This window comes from Eptatretus burgeri, chromosome 5 (genome assembly GCF_056783735.1).
Source record: "Eptatretus burgeri isolate ZD-2024b chromosome 5, Ebu_testis_v1, whole genome shotgun sequence".
NCBI classification, from domain to species: Eukaryota; Metazoa; Chordata; class Myxini; order Myxiniformes; family Myxinidae; genus Eptatretus; species Eptatretus burgeri.
The window spans coordinates 37,802,951-37,828,873 of NC_140965.1; the positions used below are offsets into that span (position 1 = coordinate 37,802,951).

A 25,923-nucleotide genomic window follows, 5' to 3' on the forward strand; every position below is an offset into this window, starting at 1 on the left:
GTTTCTTTGTTGTCACATAACCAACTTGTCCACCAAGTTTCATCTGAATTCGTCTGCAACTTTTTGAGATATCATGCGATATATCATGCTTAGCCATATCGCTCAATGGTGAAGGGTCACTCAAAAATTATTGGATTCGGTTCCAGATCTTCACCAGAATCGAATTGTTTCGTCCTTGTGACGCACCCAACCAGTCCACCAAATTTCGTCCAAATCAGTCCACAAGGTTTTGAGATATCCTGCTCGCGGACAGGCAGACAGACAGATAAACAGACAGGGTGAAAACGTAACCTCTGTCCACCTTCGGTGGCAAAAGTAATAAATCAAAGTACATAAACAAATGGCATAACAAAGCAATTCTTTAACTCATTTAAATTTCGAATATCAAAATAACATTTCACTACTGATCCAAAAACAAATTTCCCCTTCGATAGAAAATTTCATGACTTGTAAAATTTCACTCCTTGTTTCATGGACATCAATGTGTGAACACCTTAAGAAGTGTATTGAGAGTGAGTGGAAGATCTTCCCTGAGTCAGCATACTATAAGACATTTTGACCAAGTGACCTTTTTTTTGTATTCTTGCTTGTGGGATAAATATTCATAAAAAATCAAGCTATGCCTACCTGTGCCACTTCATAATTGAAACAGGAATTGGTCAATGGTATTTCCCTGCTGTACCCCCCTTCCCCCCACCCAACCTGGACCACTGCTTACCCTTTCACATCCCTTTCTTTTTGGCCTGTTGTTCCCCTTGGCAACATTCCTTGCTGTGGTGTGATGGATTTTGGATGTTTCTGTGCAAAAGGAAAAAAAAAAAAAAAGCAACTGTGATTGATTCCATGCTGCAGAGGAAGGCCTTGCTTCCAACTTGCTACTTCGTGGCCGCTGTCTCGACTCGAACCGTTGGTTATATTTCATATCAAGTAGGATCCTCCACCAAGGTGACATATTTGTCGCTTTGGTTCGGCAGACATGGGGCTGATCTGAAGTAGTGGCGACAGATGGAGAAGTCCTTCACTTGTGCCCACAATCCTTTGCTTTACCGGTTTATGTGCGGCTGCTTAGATTTCCAAATGTGCACATTTCGGTTCGGTCGCATCCATCATCAACCTGCATTCCTTCAGGATGGGGTGGTGTTCGCCTGGGAGAGCATACTGATGTATCAGCTGGAGGAAAGTGAAAAGATGCTTAGAACATTAACATTTTTGTTTTATGAAGGAGTTGGTGGAGTGAGAAAAATTACTTAGCTCTCAAGTAATACAGTATATATATATATATATATATATATATATATATATATATATATATATATATATATGTATGTATATACTGTATATACATATATGGAATTTACTACGTACAAGTAAAAACTAAACCTGTCACTACAGGTTATTTATAGGAGCAAACTTTGGAGATTTTCTACTGCAGCGAGTTAAACAGGAAGGACCTTTTCAATGCTAAATGATCCTGGACATTTATGTGGATGTTTCTCACGCAGGTACATCCACACATGCTTACAGAATCCATTTGAAACATGTGCAGACTGACACAGCCTGGAAGCTCTCGACCAACATTCTCACCTTCAGCTATGATCCAATTTCAGCCATAAAACTTGCAACTCCTGGTTTGCTGATGAGGATTGGAAAAGCCTATGAAGTCTGCAAGGCATACTTCTACCTTCCAAAGGCCCTGCCAACTCCCTGATCGATGCCAAGTCCTCCACAGCAAATCATCCAGAAGGTTGCATGTTTCTTGGACCACACTGAGAAATAAATTTAGCTGCCAACGTCACACCTCCACTCACAGGTGAAGACTTTTAGCTCGTACATGGTGCAAACAGAGATTCCAATTTGGTGCTGCCATTTAGCTTGGCATACCTGTGTCAGTTATGGGTACAATAATCAAAGTAGTAGCTGAGAATGTCGTCCAGGCAGTCACAATGCCTTTGTACAGAAATGACAATTTGTACAAATGGGTTTTATATTTTTTTGAAATCTTGGAATATTAAATTTCCTTTTCTGGCTATCGGGGAAGGTGTGCACTTTTGATTCAGCCTCTTAAGTGGGGTCAAGGTTAGGGTGTAGAAATTAAAGAGTGGGTGTGATGGGCAGGAGGGGGGTGGGGGGGTGCTGGGATTGGGGTGGACATGGACAATTGTATGCAAAGCCCTTAATTGTGTATATGATGGTGTTGCAAGAATGGCAATTTTTATTTCAGTCAATTAAATCCATTTCATTACTTTGTATCACTTTAATATGTACTTGTCATACTTCATAGAAAAAAGAAATTTGAAACATCGTTGATTTGATGATTGAGTATGTCATTTCAAATTCTCACTGTGGAGATGGTTAAGGTTTAAAATATTTGTTTGAATTGTAGTTAACGTATGGTTTATATAATATTATTTTGAAAGTTGCAAGCAAGCAACACTGTAAGATTACATAGCTGTAAGATTTGTCTTCCTTTCATATGTAACACATGGCCGCTGGTTGCATAGATTGCTGGGGACATCGCACCGCAGATGCAGTGCCTCTTGTAGGTTAGTGCAGGAATTTGTAATTTATTCAGGATACCGGCGATAGCTTGCCTACTCTTTGTGAACAATACTGTAGGATCTTTAACATCCACCAACTCAGGCTGACAAGCAGGACCCCCAGTTTCACATCCATCTGAGGAACGGCACACACAATGATGCCTTGCTATACCTAAGAGACACCATGATGACAGTTTGTAGCTGTGCTGAGATTCAAACTTAGGCTAGACAGACCAGAGGGGAGTGTGCATACATATAGACTGTTGTGCCAGTCCTTATACAGATGATAAAGATGGAGAATGAGTGAATTTACATCTCCCACTTATAGTCATGCATCTGGTTTATCTGAGGGTGTCCTGATAGGATGTTTAGTATATGTGATTCACACATGACATGCTGGGAGAACAGACCATGAGCCAAGCAACAATTCAAGTGATTGGCTCACGAAAAACGTGATGTAATGAGGAGAACTCACCCTTTGATTGATGTTACAACCTGTGAAGCTCAGGGTGCAAGGCAAGGTTGGAGTAACAGATTTGACTGGTGCAACACAAGCAGAACTGGAGCACAGGGATGGCTGTGAAAACAGTAGTGAAGCGCTCATCACAGTTCAGATCTGTGAAGCCACGAGCCAGCTGAATCACAGCTTGAGACAACCACTTGAGAGAGGTGTGCTAAGCTGGCCATCGGCACAGTTGCAGAGAATTATATTGTGGGTATGACAGATCAGCACAATCCTGCTCTGCATCTCCAAATGTCCAGTGCAGCAATCTATTGTTTAGTTTGAAGAGAAGCATTGAGAGCATGACACAACATCTGAGTCATATTCATCAATGATGATGCCATCTTGTTGTCCATGTTCTCTGACCCACATGTTGCCAACTTTCTTTCTGCCAAGAGTGTTTGTGAAACTGCGACCATGTGCTGTTCCTGCACGGAAATCAAGTGGAGCAACAGACATTATGTCACATCTTCTGTCATCACATCATATTTTATTCCTTCCTTGCTGGCCCAGTGTCACTGTACCCTATTATATATCGCAATGGTTGCCAGACAAGGTTTGACTTCTTCTTCCCTCATTTTCAGTGCTATTCTCTAACAGTGGTAGAGCACAGTTTACTTCACACCTTCTCATGAAGGACACTATTAAACAAGCCTACCATTTGTAAGCCTGCTGCTATGAGATGTAGTGTTCAATATTCCATTTGGAAAAGGTCAAAATACAGCAAGACAATGTCAAAGCCACTGTCACACCTTGACGATTTAGCCAGCGTATGCCGACTTATGAAAAATTTGTCTAAAACGCTGGCACACGTCGAATACGTTATGGGTACGTTTTGTATATGTTAAGGGCACGCTGAAAAACCCTGCCATACGTCGTGGTACGCTGGCTTTCATCATTGTACTTTGCGGTTGTCCTCAAATTTTAGCATGCTTGAAATTTTACGATGTATGCCAGCGTATGACTCACATGTTCCGCTATGCTGGCCATAAATTGTAGGCACGTTATGCGATCGTTGACACATGTCGAAACACGTCGAGGTAATGATTAGCGTACCCAAAACTTATTTATAACCTATGAGTAACGTGTTGTAGGCACGTTACACGATCGTTGACACACGTCGAGGCACGTTACTTGTAAGTTACTCATAAGTCGAAACACGTCGAGGTAATGCTTAGCGTACCCAAAACTTATTTCTAACCTATGAGTAGCGTGCTTTAAACCTATGTGTAACGTACCTCCAACACATATTGACATATGTAGACGTATTTGATTGACGTCTTCTGGACGACCACAGAACTTACTGAACATGTTTCTAATTCACAGCTACCATATAATGGGGTATTGGCAGCGTTAAAAAAAGCAACAACAATAACTTCCACGTCCGATTGCCTCTTCAGTTTGCTCATGTCTTATTCTTAGTTCCTCCTCTGTGAATATTTTCTGTTTGAGGATATTGTCACGTCGACGTCGAAACTTAAAAGCAAATGTCCGAATATATTTTAAAATTCGTGATAGACAAAAAAAAACAAATAAAAAAAACAACAACAACAACAACAACAACAACTTCAGATATTTCATCACGTGCCTTCACGGAGCCAAGGAGAAAAAAAGAAAATGTGCCTTGACGGAGAAAATAAGTTCCGGGTGTGCTAAACATTACCTCGACGTGCTTCGACTTATGAGTAACTTACAAGGAACTTGTGTCGACGTGTGTCAACGATCGCATATCGTGCCTACAACTTATTCCCAGCGTAGCGGAACGTGTGAGCCATACGGCGAGTACGTCGTAAAAATCTCAGCATGCTTGAAATTTCACGACGTACTAGACATAGCACGAAATATGACAGCATACTTCATCGTTTTTCAGCGTGCTCTTAACGTATACACAACTTACCCATAATGTATTCGACGTGTGCCAGCGTTTTGGACACATTTTTCATAGGTTGGCATATGCTGGCTAAATCGTCAAGGTGTGACTGCGTGGTTGACACTTCCAATTTTCAGGCGGTTATGATTTAAATCGGTGTGCGGCAGGTTTTTAACAGGCTATGCCACGAGTTCATCGGTGATACGTGCAGCGCGCTATGCCTAAGTTAAACTATCATTGGGCATAGGTTGCGAACGCCGACAACACGCTAATCATTCGTTGGTATAAGTTATCTATTAGACAACGAAACGTTCTGTGCCCGTTACTAATATGTTATGAATACGACCAAAACTTAAAAAAAAAACATCAAAATTTCAGCGTACACCAACGTTTTACATACATTTTTATATGTTGCCATTGCTGGCTAAATCGTCAAGGTGTGACAGCGCTTAAGGCTGGGTTTTCTTGGGCTTACTGTTGCTCCATGTTCGTTTTGATCTGTGATTTTATAGTTGTAGTAAATGTATATATATTTGCAATCAGATGTTTTACTGCAATATGATTTCCATGCTCTTCCTAATTTGATCAAACACCCAATCCATCTAATCAAATCCATGATTGGGGGTATGGCACACAAATAGGGGTGTGTTTAATATCGTTTGAAGTGACCAAGCAAACAACTTTGAGTGACAAAGTATTTTTTGCCGATGCACCAGGCTCTGTGAGCATTGCTTTGACGAGCAGTATTTGGGCTTTGCTTGACAGTGCATTTTGTATTTTGTGCTAAAGTTCATGTGTGTTTAGCTATTTCACAATGTTTTTGATATTTTTAACCATTTTTCTCGAAAAAGGCATTTCTCATTCCTGCAAAACAGTGCTGTCCATGACTGGTGTTCATATACAATCGGGTCTAAAAGTCTGAGTCCACTCCCATAATTGCCAAGCTTTCTCATACCGCAATTATCAGAAGCAATTTTTGAAGATATTTATTCATTTATTATACAGGGTGTTTCAAAGGAAATAGTGCAGTTAAAACTTAACATCTCTTGTGAAAAAGATGTCTTTCAGAGAAAAGTATTTCTTGTCAGCTGGTGGCTATCTTACTTGAATGAGTCAATGATACCTGCAAGTAAACAAGTATGATGTACATTTTAATTTTAAGATCAACAATCATGAAACAGAATTGTATTCATTCAGTGCACTGTTACTTTTGAAATACCCTTTAGTTATTGACCAAATCTTTGTCTTCATGGAATAAACCAGAGAGTTCATAGAACACATTACCCCGTGCTATCTTGAGAAACAAGGACAGGAGCGGGGTTTACAAGCGACAAATTTGATTGGCCGTGATGAGGTAAAACACAGCAATATTTTATGCAAGTCCTGCTAAAAGGAAGGGTTTTGAAAGTGCTAATGATGTGATTTGTGCTCAAGTATATAATTCAACTGAAATTAAATAAAGATTTTAAAGGTTGGAGAAAAACAAATTCTGGAAGTTTACCGCCATTGATGAAGCGTCTTTTACACCCTCCCTTAAATGATTTAACACATTACATCCATTCTTCGTGCCTGTTTGTGTCCTTTATGGCATCAATAAAAACAGTAAGTTTCCCAGTTGGAATGATTTTCATTTTTGTTTCCCTGCCAGACAAACTAACAGAGTAAAAAAAATATCTCGCTCCTCTCTGCGCATGTGCGATTGGGGTGAATTCACAGCCAAAGTAGTGCTAAACTACAGGTTCATGTTTTGATCCACATTCAAAATATATCATTCAATTGAAATTAAGTTTTTCCTCTATCATAAACTAATGTTTGTAGACACACGGACAGAGAGAAGTGAGCCAATTGTTTCACCCTACGTTTTGCTTCGTGTGTGGGGGTGGTTGGACAAATGGTCAATAGCGAGACGATTAAAATTTATGTGAGGAGTCTGATTATGCTCTGAAATGGATTACAAACAGTTTAGAAAAGATTGACTAAAGCATAATCCATAAACTGTTAAAATCAATACCAAATAGAATTGAGGCAGTTCTCAAGGGTGTCGCCATCCATCCATCGGGACCATACTCTGTGCAGAGCGTGGTGCTGCCTAAGCAGTCTCCTTCGCTATTGGACACAATCCTGGATGGGTCGTGCTGGCACGTGCTAACATTCTAACACATGCTGGCACTCATTTTTGTCGACCTCAGGAGGATGACAGGTAGAGTCAACCCCACCTGGTATTAATATCAACAGCCGAGTGGGATTTGAACTAAGGAATCGAGGATCCCAAACCCTCCACCCTAATCATTAAGCCAACACCAGGCATAAGGGTGTTACACTGATTATTAAATATACGTCGAGACAGATTTGATTTTCATATTATAATAAAAACCAGACTTGGTGGCATAATGATTAGAATGTCCACTCCAAGTCTGGGAGGTTGCTTGTTCAAACCCTGGCTGAGTCGTCCCAAAGCCTTTTTTAATGGTATGTGCTATTTCCTTGCATGATGCTCAGAATTTAAAAGGACTGACAAATGAATTTAAAAGGACTGACAAATAATGCTGGGGAGACAATGGCAAACCACTCAGTGCAACCATTGTGAAGAAACTGCTTCGGCAGCACCAACGCTCTGTAAAGAGTATGGTACATCAATATTAAACTATAACAAAGTATTACTATATCCTTAAGAGTTCATGGAAATCCATAAAAAGTGCTTTTGGCTCCATATTATACCGATTTATTTTGTTATCACATCTAATTTATTAAATTTTCTCCTGGACTCAGACTTTTGTAACCCACTGTGTATACTTGTCAAAATCCACGTGACTTTTGTACAACTCTCTTTTTGGGTATTAGTCAGTTGTAATACCTTATTCAGATTTCCCATTGAACAAAGAGTGAGAGCAGAAGATAAACGCTTTGTAACCAATTTATACCATTATTTTGACTGTGTGATAAAAAGAATGGTATGAACTTATTCTATCTCCACTTATTACTGTTGGCCATGTTGTTTTCCTCCTTCCTGGCACTCATGGGACAAATTTCTCATCTTTTAGTGCAATTTGTTTTTACTTGACCTGTTCTCATGCTGTTGCATGAATGAAGTACATGTGTATTCCAATTTTATTAATGATATTGTGAGTTGGTTATTTAGCAAGGATGCCCACGGGGTTGTGTATGTGGGAAGGCAATGTAGGCGTCTGCTGTGCATTTGTGCAAACAGGAAAGCGAAGAGCACATTTCCTGAGGAAATGAGGTTTTCTTTTCTCCACTAAAGCAGGCCACCTGCAGCATATTGCACAGTGTCAAAATATCTACAGCTTCAAATTTAATCACGACACCCGTTGCTTTCCATGAAACTTGTTTGGGTGTCCAATGTGCTGTTTCAAAACTTTTCTTTTGTTCAGCTTTTTAGATATTGTTACTGATTAGTGTTTGCTGGATATTGTTAAAAGTTTGAGATTTACAAGAAAGAGCTGCTTGGATTATTATTTGTTGCTCCCCAAGTCTTTGCAAAGGAAGGCAGCTTTCTGGCACATAAAACCTGTCATGACACAAAGATATTCCCAATATCCAACTGCTATAATCCTTCCTTGGGGAACAATATTTCTCATACTTCTGAGTTGTTATTAAAGAAAATGAAGATATCATGTCCATCTCGTACATAGACCTAAGTATATCTGAAGTGTCATAAAGCATGATAAAGAAGAATACTGAGGGCGACCCTGGGAGTGTAATGGTGCAGGAAGATCAAATGAAAGATACTGTAGATATGATGGATGATATCACACACCCAAGCAATCCTCTGAGAGCTAATGTCGCTTGGAACGACCTGACATTGCACTTTTAAAGGTCAGTTTTCTTTGTCCTGCATTTGTAGGTGCTTCCTGGCCTTCGGCACTGAATTTTCTGTCTTTTGACAGGCAAGCTCACAAGATGTGTGGCAAAGCAAGGGGATTTTAGAAACTCTCATCAATCACAACGTTTTTGGACATTGCCATGATTTGCCTGTTTAGCAATAAGGCAGACAAATTATTCTACATTATATCATCACCTGTGCAGGAGGAGCTTTAAGGATTACTCGATGGACATTGTTCACACAATTGAATATAAAGAATGGAACTTTTCTTGTTTAGTCTTTGGGAGTATTGTCTTACAAGTTGGTGCAGAGGAACTGTCAAGTCTAGGCTCGATTCCTGATCTGACTACAAGCTGGTGTTCTATCTCTCAGATGGACGTGAAACCCCACCTCCTGGCATTAGTTGGTGAATGTTAATGAACCCAGGGCATTTTTCCTGAGGAGTAGCCGAGTTTTTGCCAGACTCAGGACTTGGTTTAAACATGAATCTATTGCGTTTTATAGTGGGAAGGTCCATGACAACTCAAACTTTCAAAACTTGAAAGGATTCCAGGAAAAGTATCAAAACTATCTCAATGCAGAGTAATTGGAAGGGAAATTAGAGTGGGTGGGACCACGCCTGCCAATCAACATTGTGGGGGTGGGGTCTGCAGTGACATTAGCCAATCACAGCTAAATGTGTGTGGTTAATGGTGTAATATTAGATACGGTGCAACAACAGTGTCAAAAGAAAACCACTTATCAAGAAAGACAGGTGTGCTTAATGTTGGAAGACACTATTACCTACAGTCCGCTGACCATCGTTGCCAGACATATGATAATTCCTCTTGGCGTGCCATGCGTGAGGTCGTGGGATGCTTGGTGGGGGTCAGACTGAAAGTGCAGTGTGCTTGAAAACATGGATGTGCAGCAAGTGTAAAATTTCTGAATTTTAGTTTTCACTTTTGTAGCAAACATTATGCACTGTACCAGAGACAAGCAAACAAACTCTCTCCTTAAAAGTCTAATTCCTAATAACTGCTTGCAGATATCAAATATTCTAATAAACCAATAGCCATAATGGAGCCAGGCAGTTTGCGAGCTAACAAGTGCTATAATTATACGGGGTATTAAAAGGACTGAGGATGGTGGTGGACTTCCTATGTATGGCTGGCACAGACACTACTGCACATACTGCATGGACATTATAGTACACAAGGAAACACAAGGAAATTAGACACAGGTGGAAGCCATTAAGCCCATCAGTTACATTAACACCACACCAATTTATCAAGAAAAAGTACATGTTATTATTGATGCAAAGTATTTTCACACATAATCGACAAGCTCGTGTGTGTGTGTGTGTGTGTGTGTGTGTGTGTGTGTGTGTGTGTGTGTGTGTGTGTGTGTGTGTGTGTGTGTGTGTGTGTGTGTGTGTGTGTGTGTGTGTGTGTGTGTGCGTGCTTTTAACTGTTGGGTGGTCGCTAGACTACCGTTATTCTCAGGTTTTCTGTCTGTCTGTCTGTCTGTCTTTGTTTGTATGTAATGGACAGCTCTGGAGGCCAGAGTAGTCAACTGATTTTGATGAAACTTGACTGGTAGGTTCATACCAGGATCGAGTTGTATGCTTTTGAGCACCGTTGCTATGGACGCCACCGTTGCCCAGCAACGGGACTTTGAAATTTTTGAAAAAATCTGAAAAAAAAAAAATTGAAAATCAAAAATAGGCTTCCGCGCTTTATGGTTCACGAGTCAGTAAGTGACCCACTATATTCGTTATTGGTATTTGTCTGTCTGTCTGTCCTGAGCATAGCTCCGTGGGTTTTGATCCGATCCTGATAAAATTTTGGTGGGAGGTTTATATCATGATCTAGTTGTGTTCTCCTGAGAATGGGCGTGGTGCGCCCATTATGGGCAGAGCCACGCCCAAAAAACGTGTTTTTAGGGGGTAGCCGATTTCAATTTGCATCTTCTCCTCGGGGGTTTGTCGAATCTGGCAGGGGTTTTCGGTATTTGGTTAGCCCAATGGCATCTGCATAGCCCCACGGAGCTCGATTTTTTTTTCATTTTCGTCCCAAAGTCAAGGTCACGAACTAAGAAAATTACAAATTTTGACATAATCCATCTTCTCCGAGGGGGTTTGTCGAATCTGGCAGGGGTTTCGGTATTTGGTTAACCCAACGGGACCTGCATAGCCCCACGGAGCTCGATTTTTCATTTTCATCCCAAAGTCAAGGTCACAAGGTCACGAACTTAGAAAATTGCGAATTTTCACACAAAAATCCATCTTCTCCGAGGGGGTTTGTCGAATCTGGCAGGGGTTTTCGGTATTTGCTGAGCCCAATGGCACCGACATAGCCCCACGGAGCGCGATTTTTCATTTTCGTCCCAAGGTCAAGGTCACAAGGTCACAAACTTAGAAAATTGCGAATTTTCACATAAAAATCCATCTTCTCCGAGGGGGTTTGTCAAATCTGGCAGGGGTTTTCGGTATTTGCTTAGCCCAATGGCACCTGCATAGCCCCACGGAATGCAATATTTTCATTTTCGGCCCAAAGTCAAGGTCACAAAGTCACGAACTTAGAAAATTGTGAATTTTGACATAAAAATCCATCTTCTCCGAGGGGGGTTGTCGAATCTGGCAAGGGTTTCAGTATTTGGTTAGCCCAATGGCACCTGCATAGCCATACGGAGCTTGATTTTTCATTTTTGTCAGAAGGTCAAGGTCACAAGGTCACAAACTTAGAAAATTGCGAATTTTTACATAAAAATCCATCTTTTCCGAAGGGGTTTGTCGAATCTGGCAGGCTTTCAGTGTTTGGTTCGCCCATTGGCACCTGCATAGCCCCACAGAACTCGATTTTTCATTTTGGTCCCAAGGTCAAGGTCACAAGGTCACGAACTTAGAAAATTGCGAATTTTGACATAAAAATCATATGACCGCCCAAACTTTGAGAGCTAGGATGACAATATTTTTTTATGCATAATCGTGAGGTCATTCCCCACCTAAAGTCTTGAAACCATTTTGCTCTATCTCGAACACCTTGCCCGTGGCACCCCCTTCAAGTTTGTTTTTACGCTGATTTCATCAAAGTATGGATAATCTGAGGAGTGTGAAATGCCATATAGCCTATATGATGTTATATTGTTCCTGGAATGTTCCAGAGGAAGTTTTGCACCAAAGGTCATAATCCTTGACCTTTGACCTTTAAAGTTCACAAAGGTCAAATTTTCAAAGTTGTGTGAATCGAACCGGGGTTTCGACCTTCTTCGATGAACTAACTCCAATAAGCTATAGCACGTATCCTGTTTCCTTATTTTAATGTCCACAACATTGTTTTGTGACCTTTAAAGGTTATGCAAAGGTCAAATTTTTTAAGTTGTTGAACGAAACCGGGTTTTGGACATTTTGCAGCGAATAACCTGTCACCCGTACCACATCATGTTGATCATTTTTATAACTTGGTCAAACATTATCACATTGTCTCATCCTTGACTTCTGAAACAATCTACATCATCAAATACCACTCGTGAACCATCGTCGTCTTCAGACTTGTCACTGGTTCAATTCGTACATGGAAACAATTAACATGTACTATCATTACAAATAGATGGTGGGATGGACAGGCAACAACCCTTATTCAAAGAAATATGGAGGCATGCTTTCACATGACAATATCTGGTGGCCATCTTACCTTGTTTGCGTTCTTCTAGGCAAACCATCCCGACATCCTTTTTCTTTTTGAAAGAAGCGTTTTCTATTACTTGTAGGAGTAGGAGTAGGAGTTGTAGAATCATTTTTGTGAATATTCAGTGAGAATAACATACAATATCTTCCCACCCCCCCTCTCTCCAGACTCCCACACCACCTCTTCCCCTCCATCCTCTCACCTCTTCCGCCCCCCTTCCCTCTGAACTTCCACTCCACCCCTTCCCCTCCATCCTCTCACCTCTTCTGCCCCCTCCCTCTGAACTTCCACACCACCCCTTCCCCTCCATCCTCTCACCTCTTCCACCCCCCTCCCTCTGAACTTCCACTCCACCCCTTCCCCTCCCTCATCTCACACCCTCACCTGCCTCCTCCCACACCACCCCCGACACCGGACTCCCATCCCTTCCCCACGACAAGTGGTGGCTTGTGTTTGAATTTTATGAATTGTGTGAAAATGTCTTTAAAATCCCTAGTAAGGTGTATCATGCTAAAACATGTGATCCTTTCGAGTTTTGTGGCAATTAATCTTCGGAGCTCAGAGGACTAGAGTCAAACAAACAAACAAACAAATAAACCAATGTCACCCGCAGGGTGACCCGTATCTTGCCAAAATGTGACCACGTGTGACTTCTTTAAGGTCACACTGAGGTGAACAGAGCTGCTATCCACCAGGAGCGACTCCTTGAGGAATATCTGCCTACGAGAGATTCCGATGAGAATCGTTCTACAGAGTAACCATGAAAAATATGCTTTTGCCTCATAACGTCACCAAATGACGTCATAATGTCTCAAGCTTGACATATCTAGAAAGCACTCATTGAGGTGTTCAATTTGAGGTACCACACGATATGGTTCCTAAAACTTGAAAATTTGACCTTGGGGTCAAATATGCTTGACCTGAGGTGCTAACGATGAAGGTCAAGGCCAATCGCCACCAAAAATTAATCAGCTGAGCGCCAGACCATGAACTATATCCCCATGGAGTTTGAAGACGATCCGGTCAAAATTACTCAAAAAATAAGGGTTTTGTCGACTCCCCTGATTTGCGACAAAGTGACCTTGACCTTTGACCTTGACCTTCAAAATGTTATGCACTGAAAGGGACCTCTATAGGCCTCTGATATGCGAAGTTATAAAAATTTCCAATGATAACTGTGTTCTGCAGAGTGATTTATACGTGATTACAGACGAAAAAAAAAAAAAAAAAAACATATGAAGGTCAAGGCCAATCGCCACCAAAAATTAATCAGCTGAGCGCCAGACCATAAACTATATTCCCATGAAGTTTGAAGACGATCTGATCAAAATTACTCAAAAAATAAGGGTTTCGTCGACTCCCCTGATTTGCGACAGTGACCTTGACCTTTGACGTTGACCTTCAAAATTTTGTGCACTGAAAGGGACCTCTATAGGCCTCTGATATGCGAAGTTATAAAAATTTCCAATGATAACTGTGTTCTGCAGAGTGATTTATACGTGATTACAGACGAAAAAAAAAAAAAAAAAAAACATATGAAGGTCAAGGCCAATCGCCACCAAAAATTAATCAGCTGAGCGCCAGACCATAAACTATATTCCCATGAAGTTTGAAGACGATCTGATCAAAATTACTCAAAAAATAAGGGTTTCGTCGACTCCCCTGATTTGCGACAGTGACCTTGACCTTTGACGTTGACCTTCAAAATTTTGTGCACTGAAAGGGACCTCTATAGGCCTCTGATATGCGAAGTTACAAAAATTTCCAATGATAACTGTGCTCTGCAGAATTTTTTATACGTGATTACAGACAAACAAACAAACAAACAAACAAAAAAAAATAAAAAAAATAAAAAATAAAAAAACATACAAGCTGACAAACATATCTTGCAAAAACTTAGTTTTGGCAAGATAACAAACAGTCTCATTCGTTTTTGTATAGAGCACTATGCTCGCTTCTCCACACGTCGTTGCAGCGATTGACATCACAGATTTGCTGTATTATAATGATTTTCACCAATCATAATACAAACATTTATTTATTACAAATTTATTTGTAACTAGCATAACCCGCGCTCTGCGCGACATGTTGGGGTGGGTGTGTTTGAGAAAGGAACTGATGCAGAGTATCAGTAGTAATTTTACTTTAATGCAATAAGTGGAATACGATTTCACTGTTTCAGAACCATTTTATTTACTTCTTTTTGTACCATGCACCTCATATGGTCTTTGAGATAATATAAGCCGAATATCACGTTACTCGAGCGCAGAACAAAGTCGAAGATAGCGCGACACGAAACCACAAACTCGGAAATAATATATAAGATATTGGTGATATTATATGTAATTGAAATTTATTTGTAACTCGCAGGGTTGCCTGGCGTTGCTCAGTGTGGGAAAGGGGTTTGGGGGTACTGAGAAGTGGGAGAAGCAGAAGACCCGTCAGGGCTGAGAATTGGGCAGGCGGATCTGGGGCAGGAGAACCAGAACACTAGTGGGTAGAGGGATCTTAAGGGAACACCCGTGGGTAAAGTGGTCTTAAGGGAACACCAGTGGGTAAAAGGGTCTTCAGGGAATACCAGTGGGTAAAGGGGTCTTAAGGGAACACCAGTGGGTAAAGGGGTCTTAAGGGAACACCAGTGGGTAAAGGGGTCTTCAGGGAATACCAGTGGGTAAAAGGATCTTAAGGGTCTTCCAGGTCATTGGTGTGTTGAGGGTCTTTGAGGTCTTCCGGCTCTGAGGGGGTCTTCAAGAGTCTTCGGGATCTTAACTCTCTTTGGGGTCCAAAGAGTCTTTGGGGTATTCGGGGTTTTAAAGTGTCTTGATTGTGTTTGGGTAACTCAATGGTCTTGAGGGTCTTATGGGTATTAGGGTATTTGGGGTCTTAAGGGGTCTTATCTCCCAAGCATGGAGAAAATCTTCTCTTCAATATGTAAAAAGTCTTCTCTCAAGCATGTAAAAAAAGGTGTCATGGTTCGTCAGTGTCTTTAAAGGCTGAGGTTTTGGGTGAACATACACTTAGGACAACATCTGGGTCAGACGTAGTCTTTGTGCCAAATTTGCTGGTTGTCGGCCCAGTGGTCTTTGCAAAAAACGCGAACAGACAGACAGACATACACCAATAAATCTTATTTATGAGATAGTGAGTTGAGGCGATAGCAGTTTGGGTTTATTTAAGGGTCTTTGGAGAATTGAGGGTCTTCAAAAGTCTTAAGGGTATTTGTGGTCTTCAGGGTCTTTGGGATCTTAATGGTCTTCGAGGTCTTAAAGGCTCTTCGATGTGTTCCAGCTCTAAAGGGTATTTTGGGTCTAAAGTGTCTTTTCGGTATTGAGGATCTTCAAAAGACTTGAGGGTCTTTGGGGTCTTAATTATCTTAGGGGTCTTAAAGTGTCTTGGGGGTCTTTCGGATCTAAATGGTCTTTCAGGTATTCGGGATCTTAAAGGGTCGTAATGGTCTTTGAGGAATTCAATGGTCTTGAGGGTCTTATGATTCTTTGGGACCTTCGGGATCTTGAGGGGTCTTATCTCCCAAACATGTAAAAAGTCTTCTCTCAAGCCTGTAATCCAATCTCTGAAGCATGTAAAAAGCATTTATAGGGGGAACTTCGGGTTCTTTGGGGGTCTTTAAAGGCTGAGGTTGTGGATGAAAATACCCTTAGGACAATCCCCAGGTCGGACTTGGTCTGTGTGCCAAATTTGGTGGTTGTCCGTCCAGCGGGCCTTGCAAAAAACGCAAACAAACAGACAGACAGACACACATCTGATGAATTTTATTTATTGAGATATAAAAAGGTTCAAATGGTCTAAATGGTCAAGGATCTAAGCTGTCTAATCTGTCTGAAGGGTGTTAAGGGTCTTTTGAATCCTTGGGGCCTCTTGGGTCCTCAGGAACTTTTGCATCTTTGGGGTCTTGGTCTTTTTTGGGCTTCAGGATATTTTGGGTTTTTGATGTTGTTTTGGTCTTCAGGGTCTCTTGGATCCTCTGGATCTTTTGGGCCCTTGGGGACTTTTGTGTCATTGGGGTCATATGGATATTTTGTGTCATCTGGGTCTTTTGGGTCTTCATGAAACATAAGGACAATGCCATTGATGAGATTTTGCTCTCTAAGACCCTGTCTTTTGGGATATTGGGGGTCTTAAAAGGTCTTCAACGGTCGAAGGGGTCTCAGTAGTCTAAAGCATCAAAATGTACATTCCAATAGTATGTAATTAATAGACGTACGTGTGTAAAGTCTGGGTGCAACTGACGTTCAAACAGTACGCAATTAATACACATATAGTCACATGGCTTTACTGTGAGAAGAACATTCCAATCGTATGTAATTTGTAGACATTCCTGTAGTCTGCAACCACTGCTTCAAACAGCACGTGATTAATTAGCATATCATCACATGGCTTCACGAACTGACTGATGGATAGACGGCTTCACGGACGGACTGTGATTTTCGTTTTTATATGCGTGTGTGTGTGTGTGTGTGTGTGTGTGTGTGTGTGTGTGTGTGTGTGTGTGTGTGTGTGTGTGTGTATATATATATATATATATATATATATATATATATATATATATATATATATATATATATATATATATATATATATATATATATATATATATATCATTGCTCCAAGCTCTTCATGAAGTTAAATAACATCCTAAATGAAAGCAGATCACACAAAAAGGTGAAACAATTTGAACCCAGGCTAGACAGCTTTGAGCGAGTGTGTGTACCTCTTGGCCATCCTGCCGTGGTGTGCAGATCCATTGCTTTGTAGCCACTCCAAACATTTTTCAATTCTCTTGAACTCATTGTTCACTTGGCCCATTGCTTTACTCAATCTAATCCTCTAGTTCATTTTGCCTTCATAACTCCATGGATGTCCTCATGGAGAACCGAGCCATGGTTGCCATGCCCACTGCTCATGCCACAGAAACCTTCTCCTGCTTAATTTTTTTGGTTGTCCTCAATGAAGTTACACTTTGGGAAAAACAGTATAAAAACATAGCAGTTGAAAAAGTTAACTTTTATGCTTTGGTAATTTCACATTTTCTTGTGTAAATATCGAGAAGGATTTTTTTTATTGGGTAGACATTGAAATGCAGTAACCTTCATCCTGATGAAGCAGCACTTTCATGGAATGAAGGAAGGAAGGCAGTAGGGTGCACAGTCTTGCTTAAAGCTTATAAGATACAGCATATGTTTAGTGATAAGAATCGCTAATTTCTTGATATTTTCAGATTTCACTCCAGATTTTGACAATTATTTAATCCACGACATCCGATCCACCAAACCAAAATCATATTTTGATTATATACTTTAACTAGAAGGGCACTCAGGAGAGTGCATACCTCCACCACGTAATGCTTGATCCATGAGAACATATCAACCCCAATACATTTTTGAAATATCATGCTATACAGTACGATGTCATTTTTGGCCCTTTCAATGGTGAAGCATCACTATAAAAATTATCAGATCTGGATCTTCACCTAATTGAATCAATTCTTCCTTGTCACACTCCCAACATGTCCACCAAGATTCATCCAAAACCATCCACAACTTTTTGAGATGTCATGCTATTTGTCGTTTTTGGTCCTATCTTCACCAAAATCTAAAGAGTTCATCCTTGTCACACACCGAACCTGTACACAAAATTTCATCTGGATCCGTCCACAACTTTTTGAAGAATCCTGTACACAGTCAAACAAACAGACAGAAAGGGGTGAAAACATAACCTCCTTCACCTTTGATAATGGAGGTAATTAGTCCGTGAGAGTATAGTATATTGTGTTTCCAAAGCAACGATAAGCCTTTCATGGAGGTAAGCCATTAATTATCTTCAAAAGGGGTGTTTCCATTTACCCAAATACCCAGTTTTCATTCAGGCACACCCTTGGAGTTTCCTTAATATGCACACAAGGTTTAGGGGTGCTTGGTTTCATGGTTTTGGAGTTATGAAGACACCGACTGACTGGCACACTGAAACACTGACATTTATTATTCGGTTATTTCTCTGAAATAAGCTCATGCAGTGGGTCCCGGTATCCAGTCGTACATACGTTAACATTTGATTAAAAATCTTCTCACTCCAAACTACCCGACCGGTATGGACCAAATTTGGTACGACGCATCAGAACAGCAAAGTCTCATGGGTTGTGCTCCCCATCCAGATGCACACACTATGAAGTGGGCTAAAGGGGGGGGGGAGTTTGCCCCAAATGTTGGTATTCCATTCAAAAATCTTCTCAGAAACAGACAATTGGATCCAGACAAAACTTGCCATGCGGCATCATGACCATGCCCAAATCTTATGTAGTGTTCCCCATGGCCGTATTTTCCCCAGAAAGGGGGACACGGCATCCCTCCTCTAATCCCTCATATTCACTAAAACATATTTTCCTCACAAACTACATAACCGATATTGACCAAATTTGGTGCGATACATCATAACAGTCATGTCTCATGGGGTTGTGCTCCTCATTCAGATCTGCCCCCTATAAGAGGCTGAAAAACCAACGCCAGATGCAGACCAAACTCTCCATGAAACTTAACGACCTTGCCGTTAACTTAAGTTGTGCTCCCCATGACAGTACCACACAGGATGTGGGGGGGGGGCATGGCCCCTTCACCCAAATCCCTCATTTTCACCTCGGCTGTTGGAGAAATGCAGTAACTATAATGGCAGCAAGCAAGCCACAGCAAGCACTTATGGTGCCGTTCGGGGTTTCATAATCGCAGCATCGCAGGTTTGTTGGATGTCATATGCAAATTAAACACGAGGGGTAGTGTTCATACAGAAGCCTTTGGCCATTTATTAATTCCCACAAAAGCTCCGTGAAAGCGCTGAAAAGCTCCGAAGAGCTCCCAAAGGGTCCGTGAAACCGCAAAGGAATGATGTTGTTTTGTGACAACAATACTTCAGAAATGCATTGAAATTCCGCAATAAATCAAACGAACAGGAAACGGACTTCAAAAGGCACTGAAGTACGTTATGCAAATGGCACGAATGAATGTACGTGATGTGCAATGAATGTGTTTACATGAAAACGTGTACAAAATTCATTCCAATCCTTCTTACTACATTAAGTACTACATTAAATAGAGAGATATACTGATCACTTTAATCCTCCTTAACAGGTAACACTTGTATGTAGGTAAAATGTGGAATGGGCCTGGTCACACCGATGGCCTCGTGGCTCGATATGAGCTTCGCAACGCAGTGTGAGCTTCACAGCACGATGTAAGCTTCGCAGGTATGAACCCCTCAACGCAAGTGTGAGATTTACAACAAGAAGTAAGCTTCGCAGAGTGCCTAAGCTTTTGGCTTCCCAGAATGCTTCTGCATCTGTTCTGAGCTCCGCCCGGAACGTCAATGGTATTGTAAATCTTTACTCACTGACAAATGTCATAACTGACGTCACAATAACCGTCAGTCCCCCATGGGAATATTTTTTTTTACAGATAGTGAGCCATTAAACATGACATCGTTCAAGGTGGGGAGGCATCAAATAGTCGTAGAGAGGGGGAAGAGGGGATTTTAAGAAAAAAAGAAAGATCAAAACCAGACTTTGTACACTACCAACTGAGCTTGCAGAGGTATTTGCTCATTTAGTGTTGTCCTACAAAATAATATGAACATAAATTAGTTGTGTCTTGATGATACCCAAGGGCTGGAATGTAAGAGCGGTCATGCTTGATTTGGATGCCTCTCTTCACTTGCACTGCTATTATTTGACAGCACGTGAAAAAAATCCGTTTTCAGAGAGGACGATGTTGGCCCAACATTTCAACAATGAAATGGTTTTTGTAGGGTCCCGTGCAAGCAATATTATGCATAAACCATTAATATACTCCCTGGGAGAGCCAGGGGGGGGTAGGTAGACAGGAGAACTCGTGAGTAGGCAATGCAACCTTGGCTCTGCGGATGTGTTGATTTGTGTCTACAAATGTACCAGATTTTTCACTTGTGATGAACTATGTGCAAAGTTTATCTTAGAAAACAGGTCAGTGTAACATGCACAAATCTAAAAACCCTGCAGAGAATTCCAAGAGCATAACCTGCTCATTAGTAATAACGCATGCAATGAAAAAATGCACCACAAATGTATGTAAGGGGCCATAGACATATTACAAACAGAGAATGAGAGCTCAGGGGAGAAGGGTGGAGGGTAAAATTGAGAAAAGTAAATAATTGTGCACTGAATATAAAATTGAAATTGAACGGCATATTTATATTTCCACTTGTGTGCAAGGTATACAATCAGTAGAACATACAATAGCTCAATCCAACACTGGATTGCAACATCTGAGCATCTGGCAGTGTTTCACACGACGCGTGGTGGGAGCCTGTACCTTGCGCTCAAACAATGACCATTGTCTTTGACTGGAGTTGTTATGATGGAGCCATTAAAGTGTTTTAATGTTGCACAGGTGTATAAAATATAAAATGCAACTTTTGATTATTATTTCTGCAGTGGCTGCAATTGGTTTTTCTTGGCATTTCATGCGTATCAAGCCACTGTCGCCAATATACACTGCATTTAGTATCAGGGCCACGTGCCGGTCAGAAAATGTTTGCACTTGCATGGCTGGGCACACACATCGGATTAACATTGAGCTCAAAAGCTGATGTTTGGTTTCTCTGCTTAGGCATGGGGCTTCTGAGAAAGTTTGACTGATGTTAATACTTTACTTGGCGAATATTCATGTCCCCTGCATGGGTGAAAATGTAGAGAGAGAGAGAAAAAAACACATCCACAGGCCAAGGAAACATTGCAGCCAAATCGCCATCAATTCACTTCAATTTCCTTTATGTGAGACACAAGGAGCTTACTCAAGCCTAAAAACCGGTGAATGGGCATTACACTGTTGCTTAAGATTTTGCCATGGAAAGAAGATGGATGGACAAAGGCAAAATGATGAAACGCACATTGCAAAATGCCCCACAAAGAGATATATGATTACCTTTCGAAAGCTCAAAGGAGGCATCTCACAATCATCCGGGTCAGGAAATCGCTTGGTTCTTACAGGCTTGGATGATGAACCCAGACTTTGTTGATATCCTCAAGTGATTTCTCATACTAATCCTTTATTACACTGCATTACGAGCACACATTGCCGCACCTAATTCAGTCCTTTCATGACAAACGCATGGATTTTGCTCTCTAAGACCCTGCTTTCCTCTTGGAGGCTAAAGGGAGAAGCAAACTAGGAGGAATCATTATGAGACGAGAAAAGTGGTTAACCGCACACTCGATCAATACAAGGCTGGAATATACATAGGCACTTGCACGAATAGTCTAATTATTGTGCTGTGTGATGTGTTTGTATCAAGGAAATCAGATCGCTCACACTCATTCGAAGAACACAAGTTCTAATATACTACTCCTTTAGTTTATAATGATCCAATGTTTACCATATCCTACTATATTAAATTACTATGTTATCCAACTGTATTAAACAAAGTATTGTACCTCAATACACATATCCTACTTTCTGCTGATATCCTATTATATTAAATATGGTGTGTGTGTGTGTGTGTGTGTGTGTGTGTGTGTGTGTGTGTGTGTGTGTGTGTGTGTGTGTGTGTGTGTGTGTGTGTGTGTGTGTGTGTGTGTGTGTGTGTGTGTGTGTGTGTGTGTGTGTGTGTGTGTGTGTGTGTGTGTCCATCTGAAAATTATAGAAAAAAAAATGGATGGCTGATCTCCACCAAATTTTTCATACATGTTGGTAAGTTCCCAGGTTCATCTCATGGGCAAAAGAAACATCCACCCTGCCCCTTGGAGACGACTTACTATATTCGCCTGTACACTTGCCAAAGTGCAAGTACTTCATTGACCACTGCATCATTGGCTGAGGGGTGTGCGCTGTGCTGCTGATTTAATGCCCCCCCCACCCCCTCTGGAGGTTAGAGCAGGATTTGTAATTTGGCCTGGTGCCAGCGATAGCTCACCTACTCGCCAAGAAGGACTCCACGGGATCTTTAACATCCAGCAACTAATGCTGGTGGACACGATGCCCTGTTTAACGTCAATCCGAGGGATGGCACACAGATTGTTGTTATATCGCCCGACTTGGGAGACACCAGGATGACAGTATTCAAACCCTGGCTAGATGGTTCAGAGGTGAGTAGGCACATACCTCGAGGCCACCCTGCCAGCCCGAATAAGCAACTGATCTGCTTTAACTGGAGCATGTCGTATAATAGAGGAAAAACCCATATTATCACTTTGTCTCTCCATTAGGTTCAGCATGGAAATTCCTTATTTACCAGTACAGAAGCAGTCTTCTTCTTCTTGTGTATGGCAGCTTGGCTGCCAGGTCACAATCATTTTGTTGGGGCACGGCTATGCCGCTATGCTGTGCCCCTGTACCACTATACTGGTACTCATTTCACTCACCACAGAAGGATGACAGACTGAATCAATGACACCTGGTGTTAATTCAGCAGCTGACATGGCTCAAACTCAGGATTCTTAAGATCCCAAGTCGGCCACCCGAACCGCTAAGCCAACACCAGGCTTGCAAAGCAAACTGAAAAGCGGGATTAAGCAATTGGTTCACATCTGTCTGTCTGTCTGCCCTGTCTACAAAGGAACAAGGAACAACTTGATTTCAATGAATGTTATATTTTCCCTGTGCCGCTAAGCGAAAAGCCAAGCCTGTACCAAAGCCTGTACCATGTGACATCATAGGTCACGTGGTACAGGCGCCATCTTGGAAAAACCAAAAAACTTTGCACCTATACATCTCCAAAATCGCTCTATGGAAAAAATTGAAACATGGCTCATTGTCAAGTACCCCCCATGGGGAATAAGATATGTTAATGATTATGTCATTGGTGCCTTCTTTATGACGTCATAATTCGACTAATGCAATGCTTGATCCGGTCAGAATGGAAAAAAAAAATTATCTGCAATTGTTGAAACCGCTAACCGATCAATGCAAAACTTTAACTAATTGATCAACTACCCATGGGCAATATATTTTGATAAAAAGTGACATCATCAGTCACTGGTCTGACACCATATTGGATCAAAGGGAAAAAATCTTTAAAAAAACAGAAGAGTTGGCTTGCACCAAGTCCTTCTCAAAACTGCGCAGGGTAAGTATTCTATGAATACCATCTGGTTTAAATATGAATCTGGAAACAAACCTGTAGCTTAGCAGTACTTTGGCTCTGAATTTGTCACGATCGCATATGAACAGAGCAAGTGAGATAATATTTTTACTCTGCTTGCCTGTCCTGGCAATCAAACAAAATTGAAAATCATTTCAAATAGGAAACTTACTGTTTTTAAGGTCGCCATAAAGGACACAAACAACAGGCACGAAGAACGTGTTAAATAAGATAGTTTAAAAGACACTGTGTCAATAATGGTAAACTTCTGGAATTATTTTTTTATATGACCTTCAAAATCTTCATTTTATTTGAATTTAATTCTACACTTTAACACTGTAGAACACAAATTGCCTTCTTACCACTTCCCAAAACCTCCAGCTTTGCGGTACTTGGACATATTATATAAGGTGGTGTATAAGACGCTGCATAAATGCTGGTAAACTTCCAGATTTTTTTTCTAGATGACTTTTAAAATCATTATTTTATTTAAAATTAATTATATACTTGAACACTATGCAGGGTAAGGTGTTGTATGAACTCTAGTTTATTTCTGTGCTGGGCCTCTGGTTGAGTTAGTCTCCAGAACTCCTGGGTCTCATGATCATCTTTAACCTGTATTGGGCACATTTTATCACCAAGGTGGGTTCCAAGCCACACCACCACCTTACAATTCACTGCAGGGTTATAAAATCCTTCCTCTGGGTTCTGCAGCTTATAAAGCTGTACAACATCTCCATCCGTATTTTCACAAACAAAAATGACTCTCCAATGTGCACTGGTTTTGCTGCCTACCATCTTGTCTCACTTGAGGCATTGGAATATATGACCATCTGTGTCAATGTAACCTTGGATCAGGAAGCTGAGCACCATTGGTCTGTTTCTTTCTCACGATTGCCATGTTGGTGGCCTTGCAGTTTCTAAATGGCTCTATTTTGGTCTTACTACAACTGATCTCTCACCTCTGTGCAGTCCCTGATCCTCTAGATCACGTCTTCCACCAGAAACCTTTCCCTATTGGACTCCGCAAAAATAAAGCCACTGCTTACCTCCATTCCTTAATGCTATAACCCTCTTTTCTCACCGATGGAACGATCCTCAATCCATTGTCTCGGGTTATTTTCAAACAGGATTTAATGTCCGCTGCCCACCGCCACTGCATGATTTTCCCCAGTTACCATACTGAGATTTTTTTTATCACTGTTTTCCCTTTTACTCATGCCACAGCTATTGGCTAGGTGCATGAGAATTGCAATCATCCCGTCTGTGTTTTTTTTGTTTGTTGACAGAATAACTGGACAACGAAGACATGTACAATTGCCACATTTGGAGCAGACCTTCATATTGTGAATGTCTCAGAAAAAGTTTAACTTTGAGCTCAGAAAGAAAAATATAAAATGAAAAGGAGTACTGGACTATATTTACTCACACCGTGAACATGTGAAAGTTTTGGTTAACATCCTCTGGGGAGGTATTGCACTAAGAGAAAACTATGGCGTAAGTCAGCACTTCCCTCAAGTGAATTGTAGTTTATACTGTTTTTAGAAAAACCCTGCTGTTTTCCCTTTCCCCTAATTTGTCTTATCTGTTGCCCCTTGTTGTTCTGCTCTTCCATGAACCTCAATGCACGTGTATAAAAAGGCAGATCAGGAAGAGAAGGCAGAAAAGATAAATGATGTTGGGAGGGGAGATCAATAAAGGGAAAGGAAGTAAGGGAATAGTGGGGCAACTTAGCTAAATATAGCATAACAATTGTGCATTTTGGGAGGAAAGCACCAAATTTGGCATACTAGTTGCCCAACATATTATCAACAGATTTGGATATTGAGCCATCTCGAATTCAGCCGCTGATGGCTGTGACAGCCATTTTCCACTGCCATCAAAAATTTTGAGATGGTCCAATATCCAAATCTGTTCATAATATGATAGGCTACTAGTGTGCCAAATTTGGTGCTTTCCTCACAAAATGCACAATTGTTATGCTAAGTTGCCCCACTAAAATATATTTGGCAGCTGATAAAAAAAATTATTTCCATCTGTAATATTTGTAAATACCCTTTGCTCACATCTGTGAGACAATAAATGGAAATCAAAGGGTGGTCTGTGAACATAAAACTTGTCATACTTTTTTGGTGCAAGTCTTTCCAAGAGCTCAGGTTTTCTGGGTTTACCAAGTGAGTGAGAGATCACTGGCCATTTGTCAGCTTGGTTGAGAACATCATCACACTTGCTTCACACCTTCATGCTCTATGATTATTTATTACCCAGCTTATGCAAAATATTCGATTGCGGATCATGTATCATATTTAGGATTGTCTCGTGAATTCTGTTTCATGCCGAATATCAATGTTGAAAAATGTGTAACCAATAATAGTAGATATTTC

General features: G+C 40.9%; 1 protein-coding gene across 2 annotated transcripts in view; it reads left to right on the forward strand.

Moving 5' to 3' along the window:
• The window catches only part of LOC147026255 (extracellular sulfatase Sulf-1-like), a 397,411-nt gene that overhangs the window by 86,257 nt on the left and 285,231 nt on the right, over positions 1–25,923 (forward strand). The window lies entirely within an intron of this gene.